The sequence below is a fragment of the Etheostoma spectabile genome, unplaced genomic scaffold, assembly GCF_008692095.1.
Source record: "Etheostoma spectabile isolate EspeVRDwgs_2016 unplaced genomic scaffold, UIUC_Espe_1.0 scaffold00003002, whole genome shotgun sequence".
In the NCBI taxonomy this organism is placed as follows: Eukaryota; Metazoa; Chordata; class Actinopteri; order Perciformes; family Percidae; genus Etheostoma; species Etheostoma spectabile.
The window spans coordinates 906-20,955 of NW_022602979.1; the positions used below are offsets into that span (position 1 = coordinate 906).

Below are 20,050 nucleotides of genomic sequence, written 5' to 3' on the forward strand. Positions count from 1 at the left end.
AGCAGCTTCTTTTTGCACTGGCTTTTAACATAAGCTGAGCTGTGGCATTTTATTGTTATTGTTTTGAGCAAAGTTTTTTTAATCTGTTATCTGTTTTAGATGGTTTTTTCCGTTATTTATTACGCTTTTATCTTATGTTGTTATCTATATTTGTACAGCACTTTGGGGCAGTATTGACTGTTTGTAAATGTGCTATAGAAATAAAATTTGACCTTGACTTGACCATCACGATTAGGCCTCATCTTACACTACTGGCTTTATATGCAGTCACATTGTACTTTTTACAGTTGAATAGTACCAAGTATTAACCAGTAAAATGCTTTAAAACAGATCTTACAAGATTAACATCAAATTTTGAATGTTAATGTACCCTAACAATCTGAAGGCATCACCTTTGGGGCATTTTCAACTTTTTGCTGACATGGGAAATCACTAAATGATGATCAGTTATTCAAAAACACATTTCAGCCCTACTGTATGACAACTGTAACCTATACATTGATAATGAGACTGCACAGTATCACTACATTGTATGTATATTTAGTAGGCAAATGAAACCCCACAAAAGGATTCCTTCTCGTTGTGTAGCGTAAAACCACAGAAATAGACGGACTACAGTGCTGCCGAGCCGAACAGGTGTGAAAATGAAGATGAGCATGTTCATTCTCCATGCTCCACTACATTCAGACAGAACAATTTTCCTCAGCTCCTTCCCTTGTCTGACCTCTCTCACATTAGTTTCACTTTTTCTCCTGCCTCACTCTGCCTGCCTCCACCTCTTATAGTGGGTTCCTGTAACCTGGTGCATGTTGAAAGAAAGTGTGGGGATTGACACGTAGTTGCTTGGACCTCCTGGTGTGAGTTTGGAGAAAATAGTGTTCCCTAAACCAAAAGGTGGCAAAAGATATGGGTAGATGTTTCCCCAGCGGACAACTCTTATTCACACTGTTAATCTTCTGTGATAACAAAGAATTTACAGGAAATAATCATAACAGCATATTAAAAAACACAAGCAGTAAGGTGTTGAAAAAAAAAATGTTAGTGGGTAAGAAAAACAATAAGTCAATGAACAGTGTGTGTGTGTTTGTAGGTTCCTGTCACTGTGGCAAATGCATGTGCCATCCCAAGACTGTGGTGTCCGGAGAGTACTGCGAGTGTGACGCCCGAGAGTGTGACAAACACGATGGCCTCATCTGTACAGGTAGAGTAAGATATACATACGCATGCACGCGCACCATTATATTTGTAGAGTTTGTGTGTTTTATAAATACACGCACCCCACACACATTTTCTCTCTGTGTAGCTGTTTATCCACAGGAGCCGTTTTCCTCCCCACTGATAACGAAAATCCCAGTATATGTTTATAATTATTTTTGTCCCGGCTTGTCAAAATCTGGACAGCTGTTCAGAAATATTCTGATTAGGACTCCGTGACTCCAAATGTCAGCCTTAATGTCATTCAAATGAGCATCAGTTTTCCAGAGCAGTCTTAAACGTTGCTTAAAATTGTAGAAAATGGGACGAAACAACAAAAAAAATGTATGGCAATGTCTGGTAAGTGTTACCGATTACCATATCATACTGACTGGAGTATAATATGTGAAAAGTTGCATATGCATGAACTACTGTAAATATAATGGTGTAAAAGGCAAGTCTTCAATATGCAGGTAGAAGCAGTGAGTGCTTAGCCAAGTAGACGGAGACCTTTTATTTCATGTTAATGGAAAGTTTCCATAAGAAAACTCTGCATCTGAAGATATCACGGAACCATCAAAACTGTAGATTCTCCCATAGATATACCTATACAACCGATGAGTAATGTGGAAAATTCAGCATACCCTAAATGTGACAAGCTCTATAATAACCTGAAAAGTTTTAGTATCAGTAATACAGTAACACGATTGTCTGTTGGCTAGAGTGAATTCCAATTTAAACTAGCATGTTTCGGAGTCTTTACTCAGGAGAGTGTGAACAGGAAGACACTCCATGAGAATGTGGGCGGTCCAGTTGAGCTGGTGAAACTCATATCGTATCATGTCAGAACTCCCATAAAAACACCAACACCAACAAAGAATTACAGTACCTACTTACAAGTATTGTCTTTATATCCTAAGCCGGATCTATCGTATTCCTCTGTGCCATAGAGCTCTTTTTGTGTCAAAAACTATTAGAAATGCATGAGCCAACCACCCTGCTGCAATGGGTGACATGTTCCTTCACTACCATGAACACCACACTGTAGTTTAATTTAGTCCCACATACACTATCCTGGTGCCATATATAGTGATGGAATGAGTATTAAGAGGTTTCATCCGAGTAAAATTATTAACACTTTAACAGCCCCCTGCATTAAAATATAAATAGCAGACAAGTATTATCAGCACAAACAAGCCTAACTATAACTGTCAAAAGTACTGTAAGTGGAGGAAAAACACAATTTACCCTCTGAATGTAGAGGAAGTATAAAGTAGCAAAAACTGAAATACCCAAGTTAAGGACAAGTACCTTTGACTTAAGTACAGTACTTGAGATTTGTACTAAGTTACATTCTAAACCGGGCTGTAAATCAGCACTCAAAAGTTTATTAATCTGGAGATGAAACAGTCCCCAACAAAAGCACTATTTACTCCTGCTTGTGTAAGGTGTGCTGGGCTTGAGGGTGAGTGCACTAGGGAAGTTTTGAAACAGACTAAGGCATTGTTGGTTTCAATCTTTTCATGAGATATACTAATAAAAAGAATATATAGCGTAAGCCCACCTTATCCTTTTAATGAGAGGAAGGTCTGTCTAGTCTGTACCCCAGATTCAGCAGGTCAACAGGCAGCTCTGCTCACGTTTATTCTATATATTCCACTTATCTACAGCTGCAACCAACCTTCTGTTTTTTTTCACTTACTTAAATCCAATATGATATATCAGTCTTTCTTGTCCTTCCTCCCTCACATGTCACAGTGAGATGTCTTTTCAGCTGTGTACATAAGGCAGCAGGCAGGAGTTCTCCTTCTAACCTCAACATCCTCGGTTTGACAGCTCAGGAGTTGGGGAAGCTTGGGCTACGGGTAATAACAAATTCAGAGTAGGGCGTTATCCCATCTGGTTGTCCTCATACTTAAATGAAAAAGTCCTCATACCTAAATGAAAAAGTCCTCATACCTAAATTAAAGAGTATTTTTTTTTTTCAGTGTGTCCCAAACCAACCATATGATCATGTTGCTGATTGGCTCGGCTATTGGCTGGACAGTTGAGCTTTTTAGCTAAGGGTAGGGAACAATTGCTGGAGATGGAACTTAAACTCCAGTCTCTTGTGTTAAGTCAGTTGTATTGCACTTCTTAATCTTTCTTTGCTTTTGAACATAAAATAAACAATTGGTACAAGCAAATTTCTGGAGAGGACGGTCTGACTTTATTGTATAACCACAGTTTGATAAAAGGAAGACTTTTGGGATATCTGAGCTTTATATCAACGTGGAGGATGTCGTACATATGAATACTTTCCTCTCTTAAAAAAAACCGAGTTTTCTCCTTTGCTGTGTGGGCAAAAGGAGTGGAAAACCACGGCGTCCATCCCCCCACAGAGAGCTGCAACCAAGAAAGCAGGGTGTGAAAAGAGGAACATTGTTAAGGTCAGGCATGATGGCACAGCTCTTAATCACAGCTTTTCTTCTCACATCTCCTCACAGGGAATGGGTTGTGCAATTGCGGCAACTGTGAATGCTGGGACGGCTGGACGGGAACGCTGCGAAATCTGGTTGGGAGCAGAGTACTGAGGAGGAGAGGACATTAGGGTTAAGACAAGGGCCTGGCTGCCCGGAGCAACCAGGAGCACGTTGGTCACAACTAGGCTGGTAAAACGCCACAGCCAGGAAAACCACAAGAGGAGGGAGAAGAAAAAAAACTCAACGTGGATGTAATTCTGCATATCACTAACATTCCTTCTTTAATTGTACTGGTTACAAATAATCCTTATAAAAGTGGGTATTGTAGGTGTAAAAGAAACATATTACCATGTAAACATTTGTTTCCAAAACAGCTTTATATATAATTACCTTTTTATTATGAAGGAACGCTTACTATTCAAGATGGTTCACATAGTAGGATACAGGTACATGACAAATCCAAATGTGTAAAGGGAATGAATGATAAAGTTACATTGTTGGATGCTGTGGCGGCAATCTGTTTTTTAACCGGTACTCAGGGGTGTGTGGTTCCCAAAATTGGACTGAAATTCAATCAAACGCTCAAGGCACAGGTGTGTTGAGGTTTTTATTTCTTTTTAATAATAAAACATTTAATGTGCAGCATGACACAACATTTTGCATGGAAAACAATGCGAAGACCTTAATCATACATGGTTACAAATTTGTTATAACATGACATAACTCCAATGGGCATACTTGCTAAGGTATATATTATATATATGTATTTTTTTTTTTTTTGGGTGAAAATCATAATAGTGCCTAATCTTCTCCCCCGGGAAATCCAACAATCAGACATGAAAGCCGCACTGTACTGAAGGTACATGATGGACATTTCTCACTCAACATATACTAGTGACAAGGAAAATTGTAAGTGGAGGAAACAGAGAGAGGGCATACATAGTTCAGTTGTGGCATGCTGGATGTCCATGTCACTTCAAAAGGTGGCATCAGGGATGAGAGCTGCATTGACACAAGAGCTCATCACCACTTGAAAAGAGGACCGATAAGAAGTCACAAAGAAATTAATGTAAATTCTACTTTGGCCTTTTTCATGCTTAAACTAGCCAATCCCTCTGTTTTCTTTGTCCCATCAAGAAATGACAGGTGCAATAATATACTGCACACTATTATTGCATTAAGTATGTTACTGACATTACAGTACACCTTTTATAAATTTGTATTCAATATGTTGTATGTGTGTATACAACAAACAAACTGTATAGTGTAGACAAACTGGTTGCATATATGTATGTAAAATTAGCGGTACATACCAACAGTTCTTACAACATAGCCTACTACATGCAGTTCATCAATGCCATCCTCTCCCCATGCAACAGATGGGACAATGTACAAAAAAAAGAGGTTGAGAACAGAAGCAACAAAGAAAGTAAGTTTGCTAGAACATTCTTGAAACATATCTGAAGATAGGCAGAACAAAGCAAACATGATTGGTAACAGCAGACGACATCACGCACGCCCGTATACAAGAGAAAATAGGACGAACCAAAAAAGATCCAAACAGATATACATTTGCACACCGTTCATTTACAAAATAAAGTTAGCCTCAGAGGAGCCAGTTATCTGGACTGCAGGGCTGGAGCAGCAGCCAGCCCAGCATGTAGAGTTTTGTACGAGTGAAGAGATGATAGGCTGTAATGAGGACAGAACATCAGCCCCAAATACAACTACAGTGTTTCTAGCTCCTTTGTGTGTACAGTACAACATTTTTGTTATTAACAGCTTTGTACAGACAGAACTTGAATTCTAACTAATGTGCTTTGATGTGCTATAACAACAAATGACCATATGTAATCCCAATAAACTCAGAAAATTATATTTACCAAATCTATTTCTTGATGTAATTGCAGTTTTAGCAGCACACAGCAGTAACAATCTACTTGATATTCTAAACCTTATCAAAAAAACTATTTGAAAAAATCAATAAAGCAAGATAAATAAATACATTGATTGATCCAACAGAGCTTTAATAAACTGCTAACGTCATGATGACAATGCAAAACAGAAAATGCAATGGGTTACCTTCAGCTTAGCTGTGGGTGAAGAACGTTAACCATATACCTTGTTCACTATAGAAAATACATGCATGTGATTAATTCAAGGTATTCATACTTCTCCAAAATGACATCAGTCAAAGACCATTGGGGGTCTGGGCGCAGTTGATTCTTTCGGACAGAGCAAAATGCTCACAGTGAAGCTTTCAAGAAATTGAATCAGATTTGTTTTCTTTTGTAAGGAATCAGTTCGTCTTGGGATGAAAGAAAAAAGACTTGGTCATTTCAGAATGAATCCATCTTAGTGTGGTTTTCCATGGATAGCTACGTGTCCTATACATGGATGTATGGGTGGGTGAGGCACCTTTGGCCCAGTGGAGACTGGGAACCTTTTTTTGCATGCCGGGAATCAAGGTCCAAACAGCCACGTGATAGGCCAAGATGATCAGTACTGGACTCTGCATGCTGAGCTAGGGGACAAATCCTCTCATATAATAATCATAATAACATATCTAGTCATTTAAAAGTTATGATTTAGAATAGTCATTTTCCCTAAGTTTTATACAGTGAAAATGTTACAATACAAGCCATCTCTTGTACAACTGCTGCAAGAAGAGAGAACCAATATTAATCTTGCCCATGCTCTAGTTTGCTGAACCAAATAGGGATGCAGCCAGTATAAATTTCACCTACTGGTTTTCAGCCATGTTGTTTTCTGGCTTTAAGAAGACGCTGCCATAAGATGGCTGCCAGTGCTGCAGTAATAGACCATCTGGGTCAAAGCCACAAGCCTAGCCTCATAGTCCAAAGAAGTCGGTGAGTAAGGGACAGAGGCCTACAAGGCCTAGAGATATTCCTAGAGCCCACGCTCTGAAATAAGATTAAAGAAAAATAGAATTCAGGATTTCTTTTACCAGAGAAGGCGGACTGAACCGCTGGTGGGACATAGATAGTGATATGTACACCATTCCTTACAGCGCTCTCCCACCCACACACACATCTGTTTATAAATGTGTGTGTGTGTGTGTGTGTGTGGATGTGTGTATGTGTGTAGGGAGCTCTTCGCATTGATTGCAGTGGAGGTAATTAGCACTTAATCAACTATGACTGCATGAGCTACTGTATCGGTCAGCCTCCAGTGGTGTTTTTATCAGCTGTAAGAAGCAACATCTCTGCTTTTTCCCCGCAAACTGTATGTGTCTTGTAAGTGTGTGTGCATGTTGTAAGTGAGATGGAAATTTAAAATAGGTGTTTCATAAATGTTTTTATGCCACATCTGTGTGAATGTATTTCTAAGAAATCACACAACTCCCTTGAAAAATGTTTTTATCTTTTCTAGGTTACTTGACAAAGAGAAAGTGTGTGAGTGGAGATAGAAAGAGGGAGAGGGGAACATACTCTTAAAAAATAGAGGACAACAGTCCAAATATTTAATCTATCTATACAGTCTCTATCCCAGAACATAGCTGGTGAACTGTGGTATAGAAAATAGATCTGAAGGTACATAGACTCTGCTGTAACAGGGCATTAAAGAGAGGGAGAGTTTCTGAAATAACTGTCAGCAAGCAAAGTACCACGAGTGTGGTTGTAAAACGTGTTATTCACATGAATTCTCACAGTTTCAGAGGAATCTAAAGGCATTCCATGATCAGAGGTCCCCTTCCCTCCTGTGCTGGAAATTCTCAGCCGCCTCAGATCCATGCGCTCATGTTGAGACAGCTGGAGAAGGGGAGGGTGAGGCGGAGAAAAAAGAAAGGAGCAAGAGAAGAGAGGAAGGGAGGTTCGCCTGGATCTGATCCACAGAAGAAAGAGGGTCTGGAGTCTAGTCAGGAAAACCCCCTCTGTTACGTCCCCCCCCCCCCCCTCCACATACACACCACACACACACACACACACACCAGCACGCACACACACACACACCACACACCACACAAACTCACACAGGGCAGGTGCGGCTATGTGGTGGGCTTGTCAGGCTTGCTTACAGGTTTACCTCCGTTCATCACTGCTGGCTCACTTGTGCTTTTACTAGGATACCTGCCTTGGGCACTGTCTCTCCAACATCATGCAACGATGGCTCTCTGTACATGGCAACTGGAAAGCAGACGATAAGGAAAGAAAGCAGAGAGACAAGAGAAAAGCTGTTAGCAAGAACTTCTTCTCTGCTCTTTCGACTTCAACCATTAAAAGGAGAATCTATCGTTTAACAATACATGTTGTGCACTTTTTCAAAGGTTTTTATACGGCAGATATTCCTCAAAACCTTCAAAGAAGACAACCTGCAATTTATAGATAATTGATTCTTATGCTGCCATCCTGACCTGCTTCTGTCTCCATCAGGGCTGATGCTGAATCTAAGCACTGGCTTTTCAACAAAACAGCAAAAAGTGTCTTATTATCTTCCACCTTACAGCCACTAGACTACAGCTGCCCTGACAGGACACTTCAACTTGATTCCATGTTTAAATGATGTGAACCAATCAGGCTGGTAGCTGACGAGAGTGATGGTGGCATCGGCTGGACTATCAACATTTCATACTGCACTTACAGAGCTGTCCGCCTACTACGCTGTAGGCTTACAGTTGCAAAAAAGCAAATCAGCACGTAAATACAAAAATATGTCAAACCATACCATTACTAAAGATATGATCATGCCTGATAATATTGGGCGTCTGTCTTGTTATGTACAAGGGTAGTCACGCTCAATACATCCAGATTTATTATGTTGCCACCTAAAGTTATGTTTCCTGCTGCAAAAAGACACCATTTGTTACAGTAACAGTCTTTTGCAATTATGACAGCTAAATAAATTCTTTCAGGCACTGAAAAGTGAAGAGAAAATGGGGAGGAAATGTTGCCCCTTGAGTCTCTCTAAATAAGTTAAAAAAAAAAAAAAAAAAAAAAAAAAAGAAAGCTATGTTTTTATAATGCTTATACTAATACTATTTTTGTTATCTGTCTTTCACCTGTTTTTTTAAGGGTCACCCAAAACTGAATTATTATAAAGAATCATCCCTTATGGCAAGAGGAAACTGCCCAAGCGGATAGCTTTAGTTAAGTTTACCTAAAGTATCAGAAATCCACATTGGAAGGTTCTGTTGACACTTCAATATGATAGCTGTGTTCAGGAAGCTGTGCACCTAGCACAGTTTAGTTCAGACCCTTTAAATGATAAAGCTGTGATATTTAGAATTATTCTTAATGTCAACAAATCTCATAAAAAGACTAAAACCAATTACATGTTATTTTATCTCTTAATTCTTTCCAGCCCCAAGTTTATCTTTTCCTAATGATGAAAATATTTAAAACAGATCATGAAAGTATACTTTGATTTTTGTTTAAGTAAATCTGTAATTCCCTATAATAACTGGGCACTGTAGTTTTGGGAAATTATATTCAACAGGAGGAAATAATGCCTTTGTCTGGGACTATTTTCACTTGCGGATTAATACATGCTGTAGTCTAGTGAGCATTAAAGCAGCAGTATATGTATATGGGACTGATTAACTACAGTGCTCTATTCCTGTATGACGATCAGTCTTTCTTGGAATTGTTAGTAAAAAAAAAAATATAGAAAATCATCCTGAAAATGTACTTTTTAATATATGTTTTTTCATTTTAAATAAACCAAAATGAGCTCTAGCTATTTACACCACATCATAACTAACCCTAACCCCACTCTTTTTAAACGTTATCTGATGTCACTCGCTCTGACGTTTATAGTGCGTACCTTCTAATGGCTTGGGCAGGAAGTGAGCAGCTGGTTTTGTTTTTTTCACTCGGTTCCCCTTCATGGCTTGACCGTCTTATTTAGCCCTAGGAACCAAGCTCTCCCCGACTCCTGTTGTCTGTACAACATGGACGAGTAGATCACATAGTAGTTCTCAAATACCGACTCTTTGAACTTGCACTCCGCTGTGAAGAGTTCCTGCGGAGACAGACACAAGCACCAAACGGATTAGAAGAACTGGTCCTTTCAACCAAAACAAATACTGTACATAGAAAATTTTATATAACATGTGGAAGAATTCCGTGGAGTCAAATTAATGATTAATGATTCATGGTTAATATTAAGAATGAAACAGATGTTAATGGTTAGTGAAACTGGTTAATGTAAGAATTAAACAGATGTCAGATTCATAATTCATATTTGGACTTAATGGAGGTCACCAGGACAAATGCCTGTGTTATTTCACGCTTACAATGTGTAGAATAATGTTATGGCAGACACAGAAACTGCCTCGCCAGGTGAAATGGACTTTCACCTGTCGTGAAAAGGATTAGCGCCGCAGAGTCAATCTCACTATAATCATGTCTCAAGCCGAGTCTAATGACCTGTTCTGATGAAATGCAACTCATCTCTCCTCGGCCTTAACCTTGACATCAGATGTGAGAACACTCGTTAGTCGATTAGCTCATGTTCCCGGCAGAAAGTATATATTGTTTAGGCCCGACCCCAGCACCTCAGCACTGGGAATATCAGCACTTTACTCTCCGATGTCCCTGAAACATTTTTTAATTGGTAAAAAACACAACAGGGATCATCCAAAACTATAGGCTCTATCTTGCACCCGGCAGAGGCGCTGCACAAAGCCAGACGCAAGTGTCTTTGCTATTTTACCCGTCCAGCGCCAACGTTGTTTAAATAGCAAATGCACCTGCGCCCATCGTTGAGGGTATGCTGATCTTACAGGGAAGTGTGTTCAGGTAAATTCTTTGCACATTGCCATCTAGAGACAGCGGGAAGTGATGGCGCCATTGACCAACAAAAACTTGGTCTAAAGTCATGTCATTGTTATTTTAAAAGCACATTAATAAAATTAGTAAAATGCACCTAGGCTCGTGCACAGCACGTACACACAATGCTTTTTACGCACACACAGGGAAGCACAGCAGCACACAAACGATTGAAAAATCCACCAACCTAATAGCAATGTGCCAAGGTACAAACAAGCCTGGCTTTTAAAGGGAAAGGGAGATTACACTCTGATTGTTTTATTAAATTTACGTCCAAAACACGCCGATGAATTAATGAAGACACTAAGTACACCCTTTTAAACCATGCGCCTGGCGCATGGACCCTTCTTCTGCCATCAAACTATCTTAAGTGGATTTGGACACGCACCAAAATGCTCCTTCCCGCTGTGTGTTCAGATCGTTGAAAAAGGTCCCATGGTCTTCTATTAGCAATTTGTCTATGACTGCCTTCTGAACTTTGTACGAATAATGATAGAACTAACTAAGTGACTCCTTCATCCTTAACATCTCAATCTGGCAATGACGAATGAACCCCGAGGTGCCACATCTCTCTTTGCTGTTGCCCATTCATCTCAACCAGAAGGGTAATAAAAAGCATTTCCATATTGTCTGCCCTGCCAGCTAAAAATAAAGGCATTCAATGGGTTGTATTAATCAAAGCACACTCATTACAATGGAGAGTTATACCACATCTGCTGTGAGCAGTTCACACTGAGGTGGGTCATACGGTCTGTGGTCATAGAACTACTGACAGTAAACGTATATTTAAAAATAAAAAAAAAATAAAATATAAAAAATCCTTTGATGCAGCTCGTGCTGCCGTGGTTCTCAATGCCTTTTGGAAGATTCACAAATAACCCAAAATCAGAAATACTTTAATTTTTTTTTAATTAGCAACATTTAGATCATGTAGGAAGCTTTTGTTGTATGTAGTAAATTTCTTCAGTCTCGGATGAAAAGAAGGAAAAAAAACCTTTGTTGATTCTACAACATATTTCTGTATTTCTTCCATTCTGTGGGATGAAAGTGAATGATATGGGTAAATATGAAAGGTGATTATGCTCCTAATATGGCTGCAACTATACAGCCACACTAGCATCTCTGTGAGGTTGCACAAGCACGGTTGTTGCTTTGTGCCTAATTTTGATGCAGATATAATGTTTACCGTCTTCACAGTTTTAACGTTGATGGAATGTTATTTGTTTTGCAGGTATTTGGTCATAAAAGAACGTATGATTTTGACCTGATCATGGTGTAAGAGGAAAGCTAGGGATTACCAATCAGTAGGATTCATCCTCTTGGCACCATAAACGTCTGTATGGAATGTTATGGCAAATCAATGAAAACAGTGACATATTCCCATCTGGACCAAAGTGGAGGACTGACTGTCATCAGTTGAGAAAAAATAAAAATAAAAAAATAAATCACTTTATTTAATTTTTCTATAATAGCTCTTAGAGACATTTCTATGTTTCACCAGACAAAATCTCCTGTACTGTAGCTGCACAGGATGTAATGCATGGGCTAAATGCTCAGTTTTGAACACAGGACACACCATGCCATGATTATGGTGTGATTAGCCCTTTGGTGAATTATCCTGTCAGAGCCTATCCTCCAGACAGTATTTATCTGAAAGCAGAGCTGAGCAGGAAGGAGCAGAGAGACACTTGGGACGAACCGTAATGATCCTGAGGAGCACCCGGCTGTATTTTAAGTGTCCTCTCCATCCTTGATTGAGTACTCGTGGGCAACAACAACAGCAACAGCATCAGCTGAGATGTCACTCACAGCAATTACTGCGAGAAACAGTCAAAACTCAGTGCAGGCACTGTGAGGTCAGAGTAGCAATCTGTTATGTGAGATGTGTGTTGGGAAATCCTACATCCTGACTTTGGTCGGTCTCGCCACTGATTACATTATCCACAATTAAACAATGTGCTTTCTAGTAAGATTTCAAGTAAGATTTCGAGGATATCATGTTTCTTTGTCATGGCTGTTGATATGCCCTCATCTTTGTACTATATGTGTAACTGTTTAATTCTATATATTTTCTTTTTCTTTGTTCTTTTTGATCGGAGCTGCTCGGGAATGTAAAAATAAATTTCAGTGTAACTGACAATAAGTCATGCAAGAGAATAAAACTTCAGACTATTCTAGTGGCAAATGTAGGGATTAGGATCAAAAATACAGTATTAATGTTGATTCTGTAGTCGACCACAACATCTGAGAAGAGCAATCAATTGATACGCCTGCACACAGCAGACTGAAGCAATAAAAACTGAGCCTAAAACCCTGGGCATGAAGCTGTCTGGTGCGTTTTATATCATCTATCAAAATAAAACGGTCCCTGTGGACGATGCACAGACTCAACCCCATCGTTATTCATTTTATCGTTCACATTAAGATTTATTGTATGTCAACATCAAGCAGCCATGTATCAAACGGCTGCTTATTATGTCCAAGTTGTCAGACAGGGAGGTCTGTGTCCTGTCTCGACAGAATAGGATATTCTACTATGTGCTGTATAGAACAATACAACTTAATAAGTTCGCAATGTAAAGGATTTCAAAAAAACTTGTTTGGGTTTCTAGCCAACAACACAGAACAAAGCACAGGACTGCTTCATTTGTTAAACCTAATAACCTCCGTTCTCTGAATAATGTTTTAAACATGCTCTTTTCATGCTGAAGCAAACTCTGTTGCTGAGCCGATTAGAAGGCAAACAGTTTTACCTTCATGGTTCCCTGAGTTGCCTCAATGAGGTAATTAATTATACTTTTTCCCTCATCAGGTAAGCAGCACCAGTAGGTTGCTGCTGTAATTAGACACATCATTTTGATGCTGGTCCAGGTATGGCCCATCGCTGATTACTTATACAGCATATACAAAACAGCCTTGAGTCAAACTAATCATACAAGCTGGTACCGAGGCCATAATTGTGGCTAATCAAACGCCTTCACATAGACGCAGAAAAACTGGGTAATTGTTTACGGAGGCAGAGCAAATGGAGGTGGTTTGTTTGTGGAATGTTGCTTGACGTCAGTCATTTTAATCAGTTGGATTTGACTATCAGAGCAGCGAAGGCGGCTGACTTCAGACGCATTGTTCATTGATTGCATTTTAACTGTGTCAAATGTCAATGACAAATGCTTTTATCACATTCTTCTTCGCCTTGTCACAAAAACAAAGAATTTTCTTTCAGTTATTCTTCCTCATTTGAGATCAGTAATGCTTCACTCATATGCCAGACACTGTTAGATTGTGAATAGGCAACTTAACAAGTTTGCCATAACAACCTAATAAGGATATGTCAATGTCAACTGGGCATCCCCTTCGTATCCATACATCCAAATAAGAGAGAGTTGCTTTCCGTACAATTCTACACAACATCAAACTAATATTTTGGAAAAAGATGGGTGACATTGAAGGAGAAAAAGGAGAGTAAGAATCGGACACAGAGCACAATTTCATACCAGTGGCAAATCAATCATTTTTGAGGTGCCAAACGTTGATTTTCTTCCCACTCAATCTCCCCGCCCGGCGCTCCACATCAGTAGCTCACAGCTCTGAAAGGAAGGCCATAATTGACCTTGGCCACAGACAGCGTGAGGGCACAACACTGCTCAGCCCCACATAATCAGCCCCAGTCACCAAGGCAAAAAGACGGTGACAAACATAAAGGAGAGATAAACAATCACAAGAAGATGCAGTGAAACAAGGTAGAAATTGACAAGGAGAGAGAAAGTATTGTGTTTGAGGACAAGGGACAGGTCTTGGGAGAATACAGCTTCTAAAGAAAAGAACATAAAAAAGTGCCAAATGGATAGAAACCGATGAAGAGAGTGGGCGTTTTGAAATAAAAGAGTGAATAGGCTTTACAACACTAGAGAGCAGAGAGAGTCACTCTGAAAACAAACATCTATTGGAAAATATCACAAAATGGGTTGTGTGTGCCGAGCATGACTGCATAAAAGTAGGTGAGAGGAGGCTCGTATAATATGAGGACGCACATTAACATGCAGAGTGACTGCTCACTACCCCACTGTGAAAACCAAGAAATTGTTTATTAATGCTGCCAGCATAAAACCTATTAATCCATGGAAAAAGGTCAACCTCCAGAAGCTAAGCTGCATTCACAATGCTAAGCTGCTCTCATATGTATAAGAGTCACGTCGCCAGTGTGTGCAGACAATGGGGATTCAGCAGACCTGTCTGATTATCAAACCCAGAGGAGGAAGAGGAGACAGCGACCAGATGAGGAGTCACCAGTAAACAGCTGGATGATTTGTGTGCACAGACAATGTACAGTATTCCTTTTTTTTTCTATACCTTGATCTGAATGATCTGAATACATATGACATGATTGGAAGCATAGGTGCTGATATGCCAGACTATAACATAAAATAAAATAAAAATAAAAAACTTTCACTCATGTTTAAAAAGGTACATGACGATGACTTGAAGGTTACTAATCAAAGGCCATATTCAGTATTCAAAAAAATATTGAAATAAATCTGGTGATGCAAAAAATACATTTTTGTTTCATGACTGAGATACAGAAAAACAGGTTTAAATTTTAAATGTTGATTATATTCAAACCATTGCCAAATGAGTTGATAACGATGTACGGATGTGTAAGTGGTGTCCAGCAACACTCAATTTCAATTTTATTTCAATTTTATTTATAGTATAATATCATAACAGAAGTTAACTTAAGACACTTTACATATAGAGTACTGTAGGTCTAGACCACACTCTATAATTTACAAAGCCCCAACATTCTAGGAATTCCCCAAAGATCAAGCAACTAGTGGCGAGGAAAAACTCCCTTTTAGGAAGAAACCTCGGACAGACCCTGGCTCTGGTAGGCGGAGTCTGACGGTGCCGGTTGGGGATGTGATGCACAGCGGCAGTAATAGTCATAATAAAGATAATGGAACAGTGACTACAAATGGTGGTCGTAGTGGTTCATGTGGAGAAGCTTAAGGGATGGGTCTTACGCCACTGTTCAGAAAGGATAACACTGTTCAGTTATAAGTTTACCACTTCTGAGGAGCATATATCAGTTTATTTAATCCTCCGTGTCCTTTTTTTTTTAAATCTCGCTATAAGCTATTCAAGTTTCAACCTGTATTTCTTTAAAGTACTTTGCATCATGTTATCTGGAGACAGATGTAGTGAGCGCGTCCCCCCTGCACTCAGTCTACTTAGATACTCTGTCTAGAGATATAGACACAAACTTTAATCTCTGTAGCCATAAAACAGTAAGCCAGCAGACTGCACTTCAAAGCATCACTGCCAATTTACTGGGTGAAATATAAATGTTTAATGTATTCCTATTAGACTGTTTGCATAAATATAGCAAAACTATATGTGGCAATGGTGACAAAAAAGCACTAACACCTTGAAGGTATTTGACCACCAGAAGTACTTACTCAATAAAGTTGTGTGTCTCGTGTGGATGAAATGAAAGATTGTTATCATTACTTAGAATTCCTCATGGGGAGACAGACAGTACACACTATAATTTTGCAGCCAAAACGAATGTAATGATTATGCAGTGCATAATGCAGACTGTACTTCAGGCACAAGCTATTAAGTTTGAATAGTAAGAAAGAATTCACAAAGCTAAAGATTTATGTCTTATGAGATCGGACTAAACACCAATTCTCCAAACAACTGTCTTCTCAGTGATAACCATCAAGTGAAATATGTGTCAAAATGTTGAAATTATTTGCTGTTTTCTCCACTGGAATCTTGAAATGATGTATTATTTGTTCGATAAGTTATCTTTTGTAACTGCCATGAGAAACAGTAAGCAAGCAGCATCCTAAACTAATTGTAAACAGAACATGATACTTCATTAGGTTCATTGGGGTCAAAACAAACAGAGAGCCACGGCTAAAAGGTGGCAAACCTCGTAAGCCTTTAGAAAAAAATCATTGAAGAACAAAATAAAGTCTGAAAGAGACAAAATGTGTTGCTCATACTAAATAAAACACACAACAAAATAAAAGAGCCTGTTGATCAAACACAAAGCACAACCACCCACGCCTAGATCAATGGGGTTTCAAGTACTTTTAGTGTGTGTGTGTGTGTGTGTGTGTGTGTGTGTGTGTGTGTGTGTGTGTGTGTGTGTGTCCACTCTGTTGATCTGTAAATTGATGCCAGATTGGTGTCAATGCAGCCAGATTTATGCTAGATTGGCTAGTCATTTCTTGTCAAGCAAGCCAACAATCAGCACTGTGCAACAAGCTGACACATTGCAGACATGTGTCGCTGCACACACACGCACGCACACACACACGCAGTGTCCCAGTTGTTTTGAAAGAGGAAGTGCATGTCCTCTCACTGTAGATTCACTTGGCAGTGACTCTCTCCTTCTATTGTTACTTTGCACTTAAACATCTTCCTCATCTCAGCTCTGAACTCTATTGAGAATTCATTCATGTATGACTAGATTGCAGCATGTGAAAACAAAGCAAGTGTTGATTTTAACATTTAATGTGTTGGTCTTCTAACTCATGTTTGCAATGATGTTTTATTTTTAGTGGCAATGGCGAGATTGCTTTCTTTACTAGGACATTGCTGAGGCTAACGATAAAGCTTGCACTTTTCTATCCATTTCCTACTGCCGTCAACACCCATGAAAAGACCAAAACCAACAATGACTTGGTTCAACTAAGTGTAGTCTGTGTCTTCAATGGGTTATAATTGGCCCATGCTTGTAAATATTACCCATCATCTTATCACAGGCTGATGGGCCAGGGGTGTCTGGCTCTCTAGAACGATAAACTCATTTTTCATAGTTGTCTATACAATGAAGCACTTTGTAACAGTGTTTTTAAAAAGTGCTTTATAAATAAGGTTATTATTTGGGATTGGTATTTAGCATACTCTACTTGTTGTGTTCTATCAACAGATTACAGCTTCCTGTGTTTCTGAAGCATGTAAGATGTCATCATGGTTTGTAATATTATGAAATAGTCCCAATGAGGTTATAATTCTTTGGCAGTGCATAATCTAGATGCCATTGCATTACATAAGTACACATATCTATTACTGCTGGCATTATAAACATTTAACCAGGTTACATCACAACAAATGTGTGATGACAGTTGTGCATTAAGCCAGATGTTGGAACAGCAGTGTAAGCCTGAAGACCTGAACAGCTGGATCTAAAAAGATAGACTGCTGTGATTTCTTCAAAGTGCCTGGTTTAATATAAAATAGGATTGAGGGATTTAGTCACAGAGTCCATTCCTCCTAAAATCCTGTTGACAAGCAGCCAGAACACTCAGCCTGAGTGCATGAGTGGAAGACAGCAGAGGATTCCTTACAGGCTGGTTGCTCTCTGGATGAATCGTTATGGCTACAGCTGTAAGGCTGAGTGATTCCACCAGTCAGCCAGAAAGGAACCACTGAACCAACCGCCTGCCCATCAGCTGCCATATTGGATTTGGGGGAAACTGTACTGATGGTTCACCCACAGATAATCAAATCCAGCTGTACTATCTGAAGCTCTTGTGCATTACTCAAATACAAACGGACCAAAAACAATATATTTAACACTATATTGACAACTGTTTAATGACTTATTCATTGAAATATTGCACAGTAGAATTCCTAAAGGTTCCCTGATCTATAAAATCAACACTGTCTCCATTTCTTCACATATCCTATTTTTATACAGTACAGGATTTTAATCAATTTGTCGTGACTGAACGTTATTAAACGTCAACTTTGACTTAATTTAAAAAAAAAGGTCCAGTTGGTTTAAAACGCTGTGGTAAAAATGTAACCAAGGACGGATACATTTCTCCATACAGTACATCTAAACGTAAGCCCCCTTATAGGGCTGATTTAAAAAAATAACTGTTTTAACAAAATATTATTGCTGATTGGTATCCCCGCATAATGTTAAGCCCTTTGTTTGTGGTTGTCTGGGAAATAAATAAGCAGATTTATTGAAGACTTTACCTGACATTTGTTACTTAATACAACAGGAAAATGTGTGCAACAAGGTTTGAAGCAGCTGCTTGTGTTTTTTCTGAGAGCCATACAATTCTGTTAGCCTTCGTTTCCTGTGTGCATGTCAATGTTTCCTAGTACAACACGCTTTCTAGTTGAAGGGTGTGCGTGGGTGCATCATACAATAATGACTTCTGACTTGCTGGTCTCCACAGTGAAGCTGTGGTGTAAGTACCGTAACCACAAAATCAACAAACATTTACATGTACAGGTCAGAGGCACTTAACAGTACGTCATAATTCATATTTAATTTAGAATATATATATATATATATATATATATATATATATATATATATAAAGTGCAGTATACAATTCTTTGACTTTTTATTTACTTTATGAATCATCCAGACCTCTCAGGTGGATAGGGACAGTTCTGCTTTCTGTCCTGAGAGTCAGAACTAAAGATTGTGAAGCAGCATGTAGTTTTTCTGCACCATTTATATGGAACAAACTCCCAGAAGCTGTAGGTCCGCTGCAACTCTGTTCTTAAGACTTCCCTTTTTGATGCTTTTTTTTTTTTTTTTTAAGTAAATGTTAATTTCTTACACTGCAACTTTTATCTTTTTATATTACATATCTGTCTTATTCTATTTTAGCTTTTTTAATATTGTTAATTGTTTTTAATTGCTCTTAAATTTTTCATGTAAAGCACTTTGATTTGCTTAATAACGTATAGATAATTTACTGTCTAACACACACCACAGAATTTTCATAATTTACAGGTCATTTACAAATTTCCATACCACTTCATTAAGGACAGAATACCAGCTGATCTGAGTGGGTGACTCATCTTTAATGCAATATCTACATTGCCCATTATCAGCAACCATTCATCCAATGTTCCAAAGGCCCATTATGTTTACTAATTTAATATCATTTTTAAAAGTAACTGAGAAAACATTGGAATATGTAAGTACATAATGTAATTTGAAAACTGGTTTAAAAAACAACAACAGGTATTCTGTCTATAATGGAGTGCAATGGAAATGTCCCCAAACATTTGACCAGTAGTGAGAGAGAGTGTGTGTGCGCGCATATATATATATATATATATATTAGGGCTGTCAAACGATTAACATTTTTTAGTTGATTAATCGCATAGTAATGGTGAGTTAACTCACGATTAATCACATTTTTAAAATTCTATTTCAATCTACTCCAATTGAAGTTAAATGAATTATCAAATGTAATGACACCATTGTCATTCATACCAAATGTACTTATAAAGTAAAAACTAGACCATTGATCTCACTTGCTGTGTCTTGAGTTCAGCAGTATTAGGGCTATGTTTGAAGTGGCCAACCCACTTTGCGACATTTAGCAAGTGCACCGTCAAATGCCCTGTTTTGTAGAGACACTGTGACTGAGCGTTGAATACTATGAGCCGTGCACGGCAGGTGTTCGAATGCTAGCTGTTTCGAAGCTGCAATCATATTCTAGCACTGTCTGTGTTCAGCGTGCTCACTTCTCTTCAATGTTCCACTGACCCGCCACATCCATAAAATGACTCGCGCATACGTCAGCCATATGCCTCTCATCAGTTCTCATT

General features: G+C 38.8%; 1 pseudogene; it reads right to left on the bottom strand.

Annotated features, from left to right (window-relative positions):
* Window positions 1–7,618: 7,618 nt before the first annotated feature.
* LOC116676309 (fibroblast growth factor 14-like) lies at window positions 7,619–13,206 on the bottom strand (annotated as a pseudogene).
* Between the last annotated feature and the right edge of the window lie 6,844 nt (window positions 13,207–20,050).